Here is a 9359-nt window from a genome sequence, read left to right on the forward strand (position 1 = left end):
GTGTGGATCACAATAAACTGTGGAAAATTCTGAAAGAGATGGGAATACCAGACCACCTGACCTGCCTCTTGAGAAACCTATATGCAGGTCAGGAAACAACAGTTAGAACTGGACACGCGACAACAGATTGGTTCCAAATAGGAAAAGGAGTACATCAGGGCTGTATATTGTCACCCTACTTATTTAACTTACATGCAGAGTACATCATGAGAAACACTGGGCTGGAAGAAGCACAAGCTGGAATTAAGATTGCCAGGAGAAATATCAATAACCTCAGATATGCAGATGACACCATCCTTATGGCAGAAAGTGAATAAGAACTAAAGAGCCTCTTGATGAAAATGAAAAAGGAGAGTGAAAATGTTGGCTTAAAGCTCAACATTCAGAAAACAAAGATCATGGTATCTGGTCCCATCACTTCATGGGAAATAGATGGGGAAACAGTGGAAACAGTGTCAGACTTTATTTTTCTGGGCTCCAAAATTATTGCTGATGGTGATTGCAGCCATGAAATTAAAAGACACTTACTCCTTGGAAGGAAAGTTATGACCAACCTAGACAGCATATTCAAAAGAATTGATGCTTTTGAACTGTGGTGTTGGAGAAGACTTTTGAGAGTCCTTTGGACTGCAAGGAAATCCAACGAGTCCATCCTAAAGGAGATCAGTCCTGGGTGTTCATTGGAAGGACTGATGTTGAAGCTGAAAGATTGATGTTGATGCTGGGAAAGATTGAGGGCAGGAGGAGAAGGGGACGACAGAGGATGAGATGATTGGATGGTATCACCAACTCGATGGACGTGGGTTTGGGTGGACTCTGGGAGTTGGTAATGGACAGGGAGGCCTGGCGTGCTCCGGGTTCATGGGGTCGCAAAGAATTGGACACGACTGAGTGACTGAACTGAAAGAATACATTTTTACAACAGAGCTGAAATGGAAGCTCTAAACTAATTTAATTCAGGCAAAAAGATAAAGATGTATTAGCCCTTTTGTGGTTAGTGACTATACCTAAGATGACTTTGCTTTCTTGATTAAAGAAAATTATTAATTATTAAATATTTCTACTCTTTGATGAATATTTTAAGCTTCTGTCCAGAATTTGGTATTCCCATTAATGACTATTTTATGCAAAACAGCTCATACAGTATAACTTTTTTGTTTATAACTCCTTTCTATTTCCTGCATAACTTTAAATACACATGTATAAAACAGCAATTATACATCTATATCAATGTGCACACAATGCATAAAGATGTAATATTTGACAATGATAACAAAGGTGGGAGGAACTATACAAATGAATGAAAGTCATTCAGTCATATCCGACTCTTTGAGACCCCCATGGACTATACAGTCCATGGGATTCTCCAGGCCAGAATACTGGAGTGGGTAGCTTTTCCCTTCTCCAGGGGATCTTCCCAGGGATCGAATCCAGGTCTCTTGCATTGCAGGCAGATTCTTTACCAGCTGAGCCATAAGGGAAGCCCAATAATACTAGAGTGGGTAGCCTATCCTTTCTCCAGCAGATCTTCCTGACCCAAGAATCAAACCAGGGTCTCCTCCATTGCAAGCAGATTCTTTACCAACTGAGCTATATAGAGGACCAGAGTTTACACATGCTATTGAAGCTAAGTTGGTATTTATTTTAAGTAGACTGTTATAAATCTTCTATGTTCATTGCAACTCGTATGGTAACAATAAGAAAATATTTTATAAATATACACAAAAGGAAATGAGAGAAGAACCAAAGTGGTGCCCTTCAAAACTTAAACATAAAGGAAAGTATAGATGAAGAAAATGAGGGGAAAAGGCAATAAAAAAATCCAAAAAGTAGTAGCAAAATGGCACAAGTATATCCTTCCTCATCAAAAATTACATGTATGTGGGTTAAAACCCAAAAGCAATAAGGAGATTTGCACAATAGACTTTTCTAAATCCCATAGTCCAACTATTAATATATGTTCTCTATAAGAGACTCACTTTGGATCCAAAGACACAAATAGCTTGAAATTGAAAGGATGGAATAAGATGTTACATATGAATAATAACCAAAAGTGAGTGGAGTGGCTATACTAATATTAGACAAAATAGACCTAAATTGCTTAAAAAAACTTACAGGGGATGAAAGGATTTTATATTGTAACAAATGGATCAATTCATGAATCAAAGCTGAAGAAATTATTGAAGATCTAAAGAAACTGAAGATATTATATGTTCAGGATTTAGAAAACTTAATGCCAAAAGTAATCTAGAAATTCAATGTCCTTAAAAGAAACATTCCTTTTTGCTTGTTTGTTTGTTTGCAGAAATGGAAAAGTCAAACCTCAAACTCATATGCAATTACATGGGGCTCCAAACAGCCAAAACAATTTTGAAAAAAAAATTAGAGGATTCAAACTTCCTGATTTCAAAACTAGGTGAAAAACTACAGTAATTCTAACAGTGTGCTACTGGCATAAAGACCAAAGGAACAGAATTGAGAGTCCAGAAAAAAACTAGATGTCTAAAGTCAATTGATTTCTTATAATGATGCCAAGACTACCTGCCTTAGTCTGCTAGGGCTGCATAACAAAATATCACAGACTACGTGGTTTAAAAAAACAGACCATTTGTCCAAAGATCAATGTGCCATCAGGACTGGCGTTTCCTGAGGTCACTTTCCTTGGCTTACAGATGGCTGTCTTCTTGCTGTGCCCTCGCATAGTCTTCTGTGTACATGTATTCCTGGTGTCCTTTTTTTCCTTTTATAAAGATACCAGATATATTGGATTAGGGTTTCACATTTATGACTTCATTTAACCTCACCTCTCTTTAAAGGTCTATCTCCAAATACAATCACAGTGGGAGTTAGGGCTTAAACACATGAATTGTGGGGGAATACAATTCATTTTATAACACTGTCCAAAGTAGAAAGATTATTCTTTCAACAAATGGTGCTGGGATAATTGAATATCCTATATGAAAGTGAAATTGGACCCTGACTTCATCTCATATACAAAACTTAACTCAAAACAGACAAAGGATTAAATGAAAAAGATAAAATTATAAAGTCAGTACAAGGAAATACAGGAATAAATTTCATATCTTGGGTTTACCGATGTATTCTTGGATAAGATATCAAATGTATGACCAACAAAATAGATAAACTGGACTTCATCAAAATTAAAAACTTACATATCAAGGAAGCGAAAATACAATCTACAGAATGGAAGAGAATATTTGCAAATTATTTATCTGATAAAAATTTAGCATTCAAAATATATAAAGAATCCTTACAACAACAAAAAGTCAAACAATCTAATTTTAAAAACAGCTGAAAGATTTGAATAGATATTTCTCTGGAGATGATATACAAATGGGTGAGCACATGAAAAGATGCTCAACATTTTTAGTCATTGCTGCTGCTAAGTCACTTCAGTTGTGTCCGACTCTGTGCGACCCCATAGACGTCAGCCCCACCAGGCTCTCCCACCCCTGGGATTCTCCAGGCAAGAACACTGGAGTGGCTTGCCATTTCCTTCTCCAATGCATGAAAGTGAAAAGTGAAAGTGAAGTCACTCAGTCGTGTCCGACTCTTAGCAACCCCATGGACTGCAGCCTACCAGGCTCCTCCATCCATGGGATTTTCCAGGCAAGATTACTGGAGTGGGGTGCCATTGCCTTCTCCATTTTAGTCATTACAGAAATGCAAATCAAACAATAATGAGGTGCAACTTCACATCCACTAGGATGGCTGTAATCAATAAAACAGAAAATAACAAGCATTGGCTAGTATGAAGAGACACTGGAATCACTGTGCATTGCTAGTTAGAATGTAAAATGATTCAGCCATTATGGAAAACAGGTCTTCAAAAAAAGTAAAACATAGAACCTCCACCCACTCAACAATTCTACTCCTAAATATGTATATAACCAAGAGAATTCAGAGCAAATACTCAAACATATGCATGCAATTACATGTCCATAACAGCTCTCTTCACAATAACCATATGCAAAAACAGCCCAAATGTATATCAAGGCATAAATGGATTAATACATATACATACAATGGAATGCTATTCAGCCATAAAAAGGAATGAAGTACTGATACATGCTATTAACACAGATGAACCTCAAAAGCATTACAATTATGCTAAATGAAAGAAGTCAGACACAAAAGGTCACATATTGTATGATTTTATTTACATGAAAAATTCCGAATAGGTATATTCATAGAGAAAAAGAGCTCATTGGTGTTTGCCAGGGGCTGGCAAAAGACAGGAATGGTAAGCAACTGCTGAATGGCTACAGTTTCCTTTGGGGATGATTAAAATGTTTTGGAAATAAATGGAGATGGTGGTTGCACAACTTTGGGAACGTATTAAATATCACTTAAAATCATAAAATCGTTCACTTTAACATGATTAATTTTATGTTATGTAAATATCACTTCTATAATAATGAAAAATCTTTGGAATCTCAGACAAATCCCAACTTATATTACCTCAATTAACACCATCATAACATTTGGTGTGCACAGACACAACTTATGCTCCCAGTTAAACACAAATTTTACTATTTTCCAATTTGCAGAGCAAATGATACATAAATTGAACATTTATAGTGAATTCAGCAATTTCTGGATTTTTGTCAGCATTATTCAGGAAATAAATTCTGGATTTTCATCTTTGCCATTTGTTTTCCTCTGGGCTACATAGGGGGATGACAGAGGACAAGATGGTTGGATGGCATCACCGACTCAATGGACATGAGTTTGAGCAAGCTCCAGGAGATGGTGAAGGACAGGGAAGCCTGGCACACTGCAGGCCATGGGATTGCAAAGAGTTGGACATGACTGAGCAACTGAACAACAATAACATATACTGTGGCTGGTGGAGTATTTTATTAGTATATTGCCACATTACAGTTTGTGTTTGGTCCACAGCCACCTTCCGCTCTCTGGCCTCTGCTGAGATGCCTCAATCCCATCTTGTTGATGGCTCTCTGATGCCAGATCTATGTCATCCTCTTTATGTAAACACTGAGTCCCTTCAAATCCACTGCTGCTGCTGCTGCTGCTAAGTCGCTTCAGTCGTGTCCAACTCTGTGCAACCCCATAGACGGCAGCCCACCAGGCTCCCCCGTCCCTGAGATTCCCCAGGCAAGAACACTGGAGTGGCTTGCCATTTCCTTCTTCAATGCATGAAAGTGAAAAGTGAAAGTGAAGTCACTCAGTTGTGTCCGACTCTTAGCGACCCCATGGACTGCAGCCTACCAGGCTGCTCCACCTATGGTATTTTCCAGGCAAGAGTACTGGAGTGGGGTGCCATTGCCTTCTCCTCAAATCTACTGAGACTTCCTCAAATTGTCTCCTTTCAGAGACATTAGGAAAATCTGTCTCATTCCCAGAGAGCCAACTATACTGCAAGAAATTTGGGGATGCAAGCAACTTGGGACAGTCAGAATTGCTTTACAATCACACCTTTCCTGTGGCCATTTCTACTATGAGGCTGTAGATGTTGGCATGTTGCACTCTTGGAATTCCAAATGAGAAGTGGTCAATAAGTCATGTCTGATCTTATTTCATCATACATTGGCTCCATCTAGCAGCATCCATCCCTTTCTCCAAAACGTGTACCAATGCCTTTCTCTCCTCTCCCAGTTCTCCCTTCCCTCCCACTGAGCTGTACTTCTAGGGTAGAAAAGACCAATGCTTTCATAGTTATGGGTTCTCTGCAAAACTGTTATTTGGTACTTTGGGTCCTACCTCTCAGGTGTTCAAACAGAGCTTTTGGAAGTCAATAAACATTTTCTTTTCTCAAGCAGCTCAACTCTTACACTCAAAAACTTTGGACCTCAAGAATACTGTTAGAATTCTAAAATTCATTGGAAATGGAGTTAATTTTTTTGTTCTGTGCCAAAATGCTATGTTTGTTGAATTTTAATTTCTAGTTAAGGTGGGATAAATTATTTAGATGAACTCTATTGCTAAAAGTAATTTAAAACACTTGATAAAATTTATGAGCCATCACTTAAAATATACCAAGGAGCAGGTAAGACCATGGAAAACTCCAGGGCCAAGGTTGTACTATAAAGTGAGAAGCTTAGCAGAGAATAAGACAATTGGTCTCACCTCCCTTCCCCTCATTCATGAGAGGCTTTGTGTTTACTTTATTTTGGGAGTTAGATTCTTGGGCTTGAGTAGGAATGATGGAAGCAGGGAAGGAGGACAGAAACAGAGAAGCCAAGACTCAAGGCGTACCAAGGAGGAGAGTCTGTGATCAAAAAAGGCTACATCCTTAGTACTAGAGAAAAGCAGAACTAACTTTTACCCAGAGGGTGCAGGAAAGTTATCTTGGTGTTGAGAGAAAAAAACAAAATCAATTACATATTCCACAGATTTGTTGTTGTCTAGTCGCCAAGTCATGTCTAACTTTGTGACCTCATGGACTGTAGCCCACCAGGCTTCTCTGTCCTTGGGATTTCCCAGGCAAGACCACTGGAATGGGTTGCCCGTTTCCTTCTCCAGGGGATCTTCCCTACCCAGGGATTGAAACCATGTCTCCTGTAGGAGACATGTCCTGGCAGCGGGTTCTTAACCACTAGCCACCAGGGAAGCCCTACCATAGATCTACTAAGGCCAAAAAGCATTACAAGACATAGAGAACTCAAAAAAGCTGAAGGAGGGACTTCCCTGGTGGTTCACTGGCTAACACTTTGTGCTCCCAGTGCAAGGTGCTCAGGGTTCAATCCCTGATCAGGGAACTAGATGCTGCAACTTAGAGTTCACAGGGCACAACAAAAGATCCCACATATCACAAAAGATAGAAGATCCTGCGTGGCTCAACTAAGACCCAGTGCAGTCAAATAAATTAAATAAATAAATGAAAACTTTAAAAAGCACAATGACTCATTTCATCAGTAAGATAAAACAGCAGGGGACTTCCCTAGTGGCTCAGTGATAAAGAATCCACCTGTGTGTATGATAAAGAATCCCCTGCCAGTGCAGGGTACACAGGTCCCTGATCCAGGGAGATCCCACAGGTCTGGGAGCAACTAAGCCCTTGCACCTTGAATCTCTAGAGCCCACGAGGCACACCTACTGAGCTCACGTGCCCTAGAGCCAGCGCTCCACAGCAAGAGAAGCCACCGCAATGAGAAGCCGCAACCAGAGTAGCCCCTGCTGGCTACAGCTAGAGAAAAGCCCACACAGCAAAGAAGACCCAGCACAACCAAAAATAAATAAATAAAAATCATATATATATATATATATTAAAAAACAGCATAAGCTCAAAACACACACAGACAAAATATACACAATTATAATAAGAAAGGGAGAAACCTCATAGGAGGTTTTTAGCATACTCCTCTTTCGGTAACAATCACACAAAAAAATCAATTGGAATATGGAAGATCTAAACACTATTAACAAACATAGCCTGATGGTTATGTGTGTGTTCATACATAAATCACCCAACAACAGTACAATACAGTTTTCATTAACATGAAGAATATTTACAAACGTTGACCATAAAGTTGTTACTGTAACTTAAATGTTATAGTAACAAAAGGGCAGCAAGTAACAAGCATAATAGACACGATGTTTTCATGTCAGTCTCAGCCCATAGCAATTATATCAGCTAGAAATGCCTGGGGCGCTCATCTGGACCCATACTATTTGTGAGAGCCCCACAGGGGTTTCGCCAATGAGGGCCAGTGTCCTGGCTGCGCTGACTCTTGTGGTCCTTATTATGACTGCAAGATGCAACTCGGCAACAGCTATAGGGGAAGTTTGAAAAAAAACTAAGCTTATTTACTCACAAGTGCTGGAGAATACGCTGCACGCCTGGGCCACACATTGAAACCGCGGGTAGAGATGCAGAAAAAGCATGTGCGCGCCGTGAAAGACACAGAGAGCATGCGCGAGCAAACGAGCACTTGCAGTCCTGGGTTCCATTTTATTGGGATCTGGTGTGGCGTACTTAGGGTTTCACAGGTTAGCTCTTAATTGGTAAATATAAAACGTCAGAGTGGGAGTTAAAGCGCTGTTGCTGCTGCTGCTAAGTCACTTCAGTCGTGTCCGACTCTGTGCGACCCCATAGACAGCAGCCCACCAGGCTCCCCCGTCCCTGGGATTCTCAAAGCAAGAACCCTGGAGTGGGTTGCCATTTCCTTCTCCAATGTGTGAAAGTGAAAAGTGAAAGTGAAGTCGCTGAGTCGTGTCCGACTCTTAGCGACCCCATGGACTGCAGCCTACCAGGCTCCTCCGTCCATGGGATTTTCCAGGCAAGAGTACTCGAGTGGGTTGCCATTGCCTTCTCCAGAGTTAAAGCGCAGGAAGGTAAAAACAAACGGTCAGTCAAATGGTTAACCAGAGCTTTCTAAAAAGAGGCACTTCATGGCTGGGGTGGGCCTGGCTCTTCACATAATTGTGTGTTTATTCAACATGGATGTCTCTGAAGCAGATGCCTGGACAATCAGCTTAATGTCAGGTACCTATACATTACAATCAAGAAAGTTCATTGTCAGGTGCTTACACTACACAATCAGCTTGACTCTTGGTGGTTTTGATTGGTAGGGAAATAGGATGATTACACAAGTATTCACTTTTCAATTTTCTATTAAACTATGTGTTTGTGTTTTATGGATTTTTCTATAATTGCATTACATTTCACAATAAAGTTGATTAAAAAATAAGGACAATCAATACTTTCACTTTCTTCCCAAGTGATACAAGAGGTTTAATGTACTTTAATTTATTCCCATCTCAGCTTGAACATGATTATTGCCACACATTTAATTCTATATATAAATCCACCAGATATTATTAATATTTTAACACAGTCAATGTGCACCTACCTATGTCCTTACTATTTTTTGCTCTTACTCCCTTCTTTCATCTCAGACCTTCCCTCTGGAATCTTTTTCCTGTTTTTCTGGAGAGGTGTATCTATAGTCTTAACATTCTGGCAGCTTCTAGTTATTGATGACATGTTTACATTTTGATGATTTATTACACTGTGTATGTATGTTTTAGGTTTTCAATGTGTAATATATTAATATAGTAATTAAATCAGAGAGGGTAAAAAATAATAACCTTAGATTTTACTTCAAATAATTTTTGTATATGCTAGTTTAAATCTCATCCCATATTTGGCTGAAGAGAACATACATGTTTTTCTGTTATCTCCCTCCTCAGTATGTATTTTGTCACAATAAAATATTTGTTTAATAAATTACAATGCTTTCCTTAGACACCACAATATACAAAGAGAAACAGAACTGATCCAGTCAGTGTGATATATTTTTGAGAGTTGTGGATTTGGAACCTGAAGTTTTATAATTCAGATCTTGACATTACCATTTTTGTAGCTGTCTCAA

The 9359-nt window shown here is 39.2% G+C and overlaps 1 long non-coding RNA gene across 1 annotated transcript in view; it reads right to left on the reverse strand.

Moving 5' to 3' along the window:
* LOC129638700 (uncharacterized) overlaps positions 1–8511 on the reverse strand; it is a 42214-nt gene extending 33703 nt beyond the window's left edge. Inside the window, exon 1 of the long non-coding RNA XR_008707974.1 lies at positions 7800–8511. This is a non-coding gene — a long non-coding RNA (uncharacterized LOC129638700). The remainder of the gene's footprint in view (positions 1–7799) is intronic.
* Between the last annotated feature and the right edge of the window lie 848 nt (positions 8512–9359).

This window comes from Bubalus kerabau, chromosome X (genome assembly GCF_029407905.1).
Source record: "Bubalus kerabau isolate K-KA32 ecotype Philippines breed swamp buffalo chromosome X, PCC_UOA_SB_1v2, whole genome shotgun sequence".
Taxonomy (NCBI): domain Eukaryota; kingdom Metazoa; phylum Chordata; class Mammalia; order Artiodactyla; family Bovidae; genus Bubalus; species Bubalus kerabau.